A 6,701-nucleotide genomic window follows, 5' to 3' on the forward strand; every position below is an offset into this window, starting at 1 on the left:
TTTTATCTCTGCCAACAAAAATAATGGGATGTTCTGTCACTGTCGAAGGTGTGGCAGATCTGTTGTGTTATACATGCCCTTTCTTTCCTCTTGGGTGTTGTGCCTTATTTAATCTGTACCTACTGTAGTTGTCTGTGAGAGAAAGTGGTGTTTTTAATTCAGTGAAAAGGTTGAACATTCCCCAATAAAGTGTTTCACTCATCCACATGGCTAGTGCACAGTTTGTGATGGCTGACTGAGGTGCATACTAACCGATCACTTAGCTGTGCCTCTAACTGTTAAGGCATGCAGTCCATATTTTTTTTGTTAAAAGAAGTTGCATGCCTCATTGCAACCCATTAATGTTGCTGAGTAGGCAGCATGTTAAACAGTGACACCGTAAGGAGTTTTCAGTTTCAGGTTACCCAACTACTTTTTGAGACTGGAACCTGTAAATATGACTTTCACAGAAAAGGTATAAAATCAAAGATTTGCAAGTCAAATGGCTGTAGTCACTTAGGAATCAAATAGAAAAAGTGCACACACCTTTTTATTACTATTTTTAATAAAGACATAAACAAGTCATTTTAATAATACTATGACATTTCTTTTACTTTTGTGGTATACTATAAGTGTAACCTATTATGACATTGTTTATGACATACTAATTGTTACTTTTTATGACCCATTGTCTCTTTTCATGACTTTTTATGACATCCTATGCTATGACTTTATCACTTTTGCGTGACATACTATACTGTGACTTTGTGACTTTTGCATGATATACTATGACTTTTTATGCCATACTATACTATGCCATGTTTACGACTTTTTATGACTTTTTATGACATATTAACTGACTCTTTTATGAATCTTTACAACATAATATGCTATGACGTTTTATGACATTGTTTATGACATACTATGCTATGAGTCTTTTTGACTTTTTTTTGACACACCATAATATTACATTATAAACATAATATACCATGACTTTCGTGACATACTATACTATGACGTTTTTATGACTTTTTCATGAAAAACGATACTATGACTTTTTCTGACATTGTTTATGACATACCATACTTGACATGACATTTTTTCATGATATGTTTTTTGACATAGTAACTGTGACTTTTTATGAATTTTGCATGACTTTTTTAGACAGTGTTCATGACATACTATACTATGACTTTTTATGATATACTATGACTTTTTATGACATTTTTATCACTTTATACAGTGTGACGTTTTACGACAATTTTATGACATACAATACTATTACCTTTTTGTAATTTTTCATGACATATTATACTCTAACTTGTTTATGACTTTTATGACATACTATTCTATGACTTGTTTATGACTTTTATGGCATTCTATACTATGACTTTTTATCATTTTGTATTACATACATACATACTATGACTTTTTATGACTTTTTAAGACCAGCTCTACTAAGATTTTTGTTTGATGCATGTCTGTCTTTTAATTTCTGACATTGTTTATGACATACTATACTCAACATGACATATTTTATGACATGTTTAGGACTTTTTTTGACACAGTAACTAACTTTTCATGACATTTGATATACTATAAAATGACTTTTACATGACATTTTAATGACTTTTTATGACATACCACACAATGTCTCTTTGTTTTGTATGACATACTATATTTAGATTTTTTTAGACAGTGTTCATGGCATACTGTACTATGACTTTTTATGATATACTATGACTTGGTTATGACCTTTAAGACATGTTTTATTACATTATACAGTATGACTTTTTATGACAATTTATGACATAGAATACTATTACCTTTTTCATGTTTCATGACATGCTGTCATGTTTATGACTTTTATGACATTCTATACTAACTATTTATTATTTTGTATTACATACTATACTAAGACTTTATATGATTTTTCATGACCACCTCTACTATGATTTTTGTTTGACATTTTATGACATGTCTGTCTTTTTATTTCTGACATATTATCACTTTTTATGACATACTATACCATGACGTTTTTTGACACTCTGTGACTTTTTATGGCATGTCATAATATGACTTTCTTATGACTTTTTAAGACATGCTATGCTACGATTTTTTAAGACTTTTGCATGACATACTGTATTATGACTTTGTAGGACTTTTGTGTGGCATACTATACCTTTTATGATATACTATACTATGACTTTTTTGACATTTTTAATGACATATTATTTGATGACTTTTTATGAGTTTTTGACCTACTTTTTATTTATGCATTTGTATGACATACTATACTATGACTTTTTATGACATACTTTGTCTTTTTAAGACAGTGTTTATGACATAGTATTCTATGACATTTTATGACATACTATGACTTTTTAAGACAGTTTTTATGATATACTATACCATGTAATTTCAAGACATACCATGTCTTGGTTATGACTATACTATGTATTTTTGTTTATGCTTTTGTAAGACATATGTCATTTTTTATTTTACTTTTTTTTGCTTATATTTACTTATTTTACTTTTCATGACTTACTGTAAAATGACTTTTTTGACCTTTTATGACATGCACTACTATGTCTTTTTATGACATATCATACAATGACTTGTTTATGACATTGGTCATGACATACAATACTATGACTTTTATGACATACTATGACATGTTCATGACTTTTATGACATACTTTATATGACTTGTTCATGACTTTTATAATATACTATACTATTATACTATATACCTTTTATGACACATTTTATGACTTTTGCATGACATCCAATAGAAAGACTTTTTATAACATACTAAACCATAACTTGTTTGTCTTTATTTGACATTCTATATGTCGTTTTATGTATGATATTTTTACGACATACTATGCTGTGACTTTTTATGACATTGCTTATGCCATACCATACTATGACTTCTTTGATATAATATGACTTTTTATGACATACTATGACTTGTTCATGATTTTTATAGCATACTATACTATGACTTGTTTATCACTTTGTATGACATCCTATACTACAACTTTTTATTACATACTTTACTCTGACTTGTTCATGACTATTTTTGACATACTATACAATGATTTGTTAATGACTTTCAAGACACTATATTCCGACTTGTTTATAACTTTTCATGAATATAAATATATAAACTATGGCTTATACTATGGCTTTTTTGTCATGTTTTATGACACACTATACTCTGACTAGTTTATGACTTTCATCACATTCTATACTCTGACTTGTTCATGACTTTTTTTGGCATACTATACAATTACTTGTTTTTTGATTTTGTATGACATACTATACTATGTCTTTTTATTTATGACAATTTTTATGAAATACTGTAACATGACTTTTTATGACATTGTTTATGAAATACTAAACTATGACTTTTTATGACATACTATGACTTGTTTATGCCTCTTATGATATACTTGTTATGACTTGTTTATTACTTTTATGATATATTATAATATTATACTATGTACTTTTTACAACACATTTTATGACTTTTGCATGACATACTATACAATGACTTTTCATAACATACTAAACCATGACTTGTTTATGTCTTTATATGACATTCTACATGTCATTTTACGTACGTCGTTTTTATGACATACTAAACTATGACTTTTCATGACATTGCTTATGACATGCTATACAATGACTTGTTTATGACTTTCATGACACACTATACTCCAACTTGTTCATGACTTTTCATGACATGCTATACTATGTCTTTTTATTCATGATATTTTTATGAAATACTATACTATAACTTTTATGACATTGTTAACAACATACTATACTATGACTTTTTAGGACATATTATACAATGACATCTTAATGACCTTGGTTATGACAGACTTTACTATGACTTTTCTGTCTTTTATGATATATCATACTATTATACTATATACTTTTTATGACACTTTTTACGACTAGTCATGGTAAAGTATGTCATGACATAGTATGCTATGACTTCCTTGACATACAATGACTTGTTCATGATTTTTATAACATACTACACTATGACTTGTCTATCACTTTGTATGACATCCTATACTAGAACTTTTTATTACATTCTATACTCTGACTTGTTCATGACTATTTATGACATACTATACAATAACTTGTATACGATTTTCAAGACAAACTATACTCCAGCATATTCATGACTTCATACTACTTTTTTATGAAATACTGTACTATTACTTTGTATAAAGTTTTTTATGACATACTATACTATGACTATTTAGTCATGTTTTATGAAACACTATACTCTGATTGGTTCATGACTTTTATCACATACTATATACTCTGACTTGTTCATGACTTTTTTTGGCATACTATACAATTACTTGTTTTTTGATTTTGTATGACATACTATACTATGTCTTTTTATTCATGACAATTTTTATGAAATACTGTCCCATGACTTTTTATGACATTGTTTATGAAATACTACACCATTACTTTTTATGACATACTATGACTTGTTTATGCCTTTTATGATATACTTGTTATGACTTGTTTATGACTTTCATGATATAGTATACTATTATACCATGTACTTTTTACAACACATTTTATGACTTTTGCATGACATACTATACAATGACTTTTTATAATATACTAGACCATGACTTGTTTATGTCTTTATATGACATTCTACATGTCATTTTACGTACATCATTTTTATGACATACTAAACTATGACTTTTTAGTCATGACATTTTGTATGAAAAACTGTACCATGACTTTTTATGACATGTTATACTATGTCTTTTTATTAATGATATTTATTTTTTGAAATACTGTACTATGTTTTTTTATGACATAATATACTATGAACTTTTTGTCATGTTTTATGACACACTATACTCTGACTAGTTTATGACTTTCATTACATTCTATACTCTGACTTGTTCATTACTTTTTTTTGGCAAACTATACAATGACTTTTTTTTTTATTTATTATGACATACTAAACTATGTCTTTTGATCCATGATATTTTATGAAATACTGTACTACGACTTTTATGACATTGTTTATGACATACTATACTATGATTTTTTAGGACATATTATACAATGACTTGTTAATGACATTTGTTATGCCACACTATACCATAACTTTCTTGACATACTATGACTTTTTTGGACAAACTAATACACATTTTCTATGACCAATTTATGATTTTCATCACATACTATACTCTTACTTGTTCATAACTTTTATGATATCTATACTATGACTTTTTAAGACATGTTATACAATTACTTCTTTATGACATTAGTATGACATACTATACTATGACTTTTATGACATACTATGACTTGTTTATGGCTTTTATGATCTATTATACTATTATACTATATACCTTTTATGCCACATTTTATGACTTTTGCATGACATACTATACAATGACTTTTTATAACATACTAAACCATGACTTGTTTATGTCTTTACATGACATTCTATATGTCGTTTAACGCATGACATTTTTATGACGCACCATGCTATGACTTTTTATGACAATGCTTAAGCCATACTATACTATGACTTCTTTGACATTCTATGACTTTTTATGACATACTATGACTTTTTTATGATTTTTATGCCATACTATACTATGACTTGTTTAACACTTTGTATGACATCCTATACTATAATTTTTTATTACTTACTATATTCTGACTTGTTTATGACGTGCTATTCTAAGTCTTTGTTCATGATATTTTTTTATATGACATACTATACTCTGACCTTTTGGTCATGTGTTATGACACACTATACTCTGACTTGTTCATGGCTTTTTATGGCATGCTATACAATGACTTGTTGTTTCTGATTTATTATGACATACTAAACTATGACCTTTTATTCATGAAATCTTTTATGAAATACTGTATTATGACTTTTTATGACATTTTTTATGACACACCATGCTATGACTATGTATGACATACTATGACTTGTTCATGACTTTTATGACATATTTATATGACTTGTTTATGGCTTTTATGATATATTATACTATCATACTATATACTTTTTATGACACATTTTATGACTTTTGCATGACATACTATACAATGACTTTTTATAACATAGTAAACCATGACTTGTTTATGTCTTTATGTGACATTCTATATTTTGTTAATGTACGCCCTTTTTATGACATACTATACTATGACTTTTTTGTCATGTTTTATGACACACAATACTCTGACTTGTTTATGACTTTTTATGACATACTATGCTATGCTTTTTGTTCATGATGTTTTTATAAAATACTGTTCTATGACTTTTAAGACATTTTTTAAACATGTTATACTATCCAATCCAATCCACTTTATTTGCATAGCACATTTTACAAACACAAGGTTACCAAAGTGCTGCACAGAAAACTCCAAAATACAAAACAATTAATGCAACATATTTTAAAAACAAAATAAGAGCATTGGGTTTAAAAAGATAAAGAATTAGATAAAATTAATAAACACTAAAATACAATAAAACAATAAGAGCCATCAGAGGACCACACAACTCACATGGAGTTAAAAGCCAAAGAATAAAAATGTGTCTTAAGACGAGACTTAAAACACTTAATTGTTGGGGCTGTTCGGACATGGAGGGGCAGAGCGTTCCAGAGTTTAGGCCCAACCACAGAAAAGGCCCTGTCCCCCCG

The sequence above is a fragment of the Etheostoma spectabile genome, chromosome 5, assembly GCF_008692095.1.
Source record: "Etheostoma spectabile isolate EspeVRDwgs_2016 chromosome 5, UIUC_Espe_1.0, whole genome shotgun sequence".
Classification (NCBI taxonomy): Eukaryota; Metazoa; Chordata; class Actinopteri; order Perciformes; family Percidae; genus Etheostoma; species Etheostoma spectabile.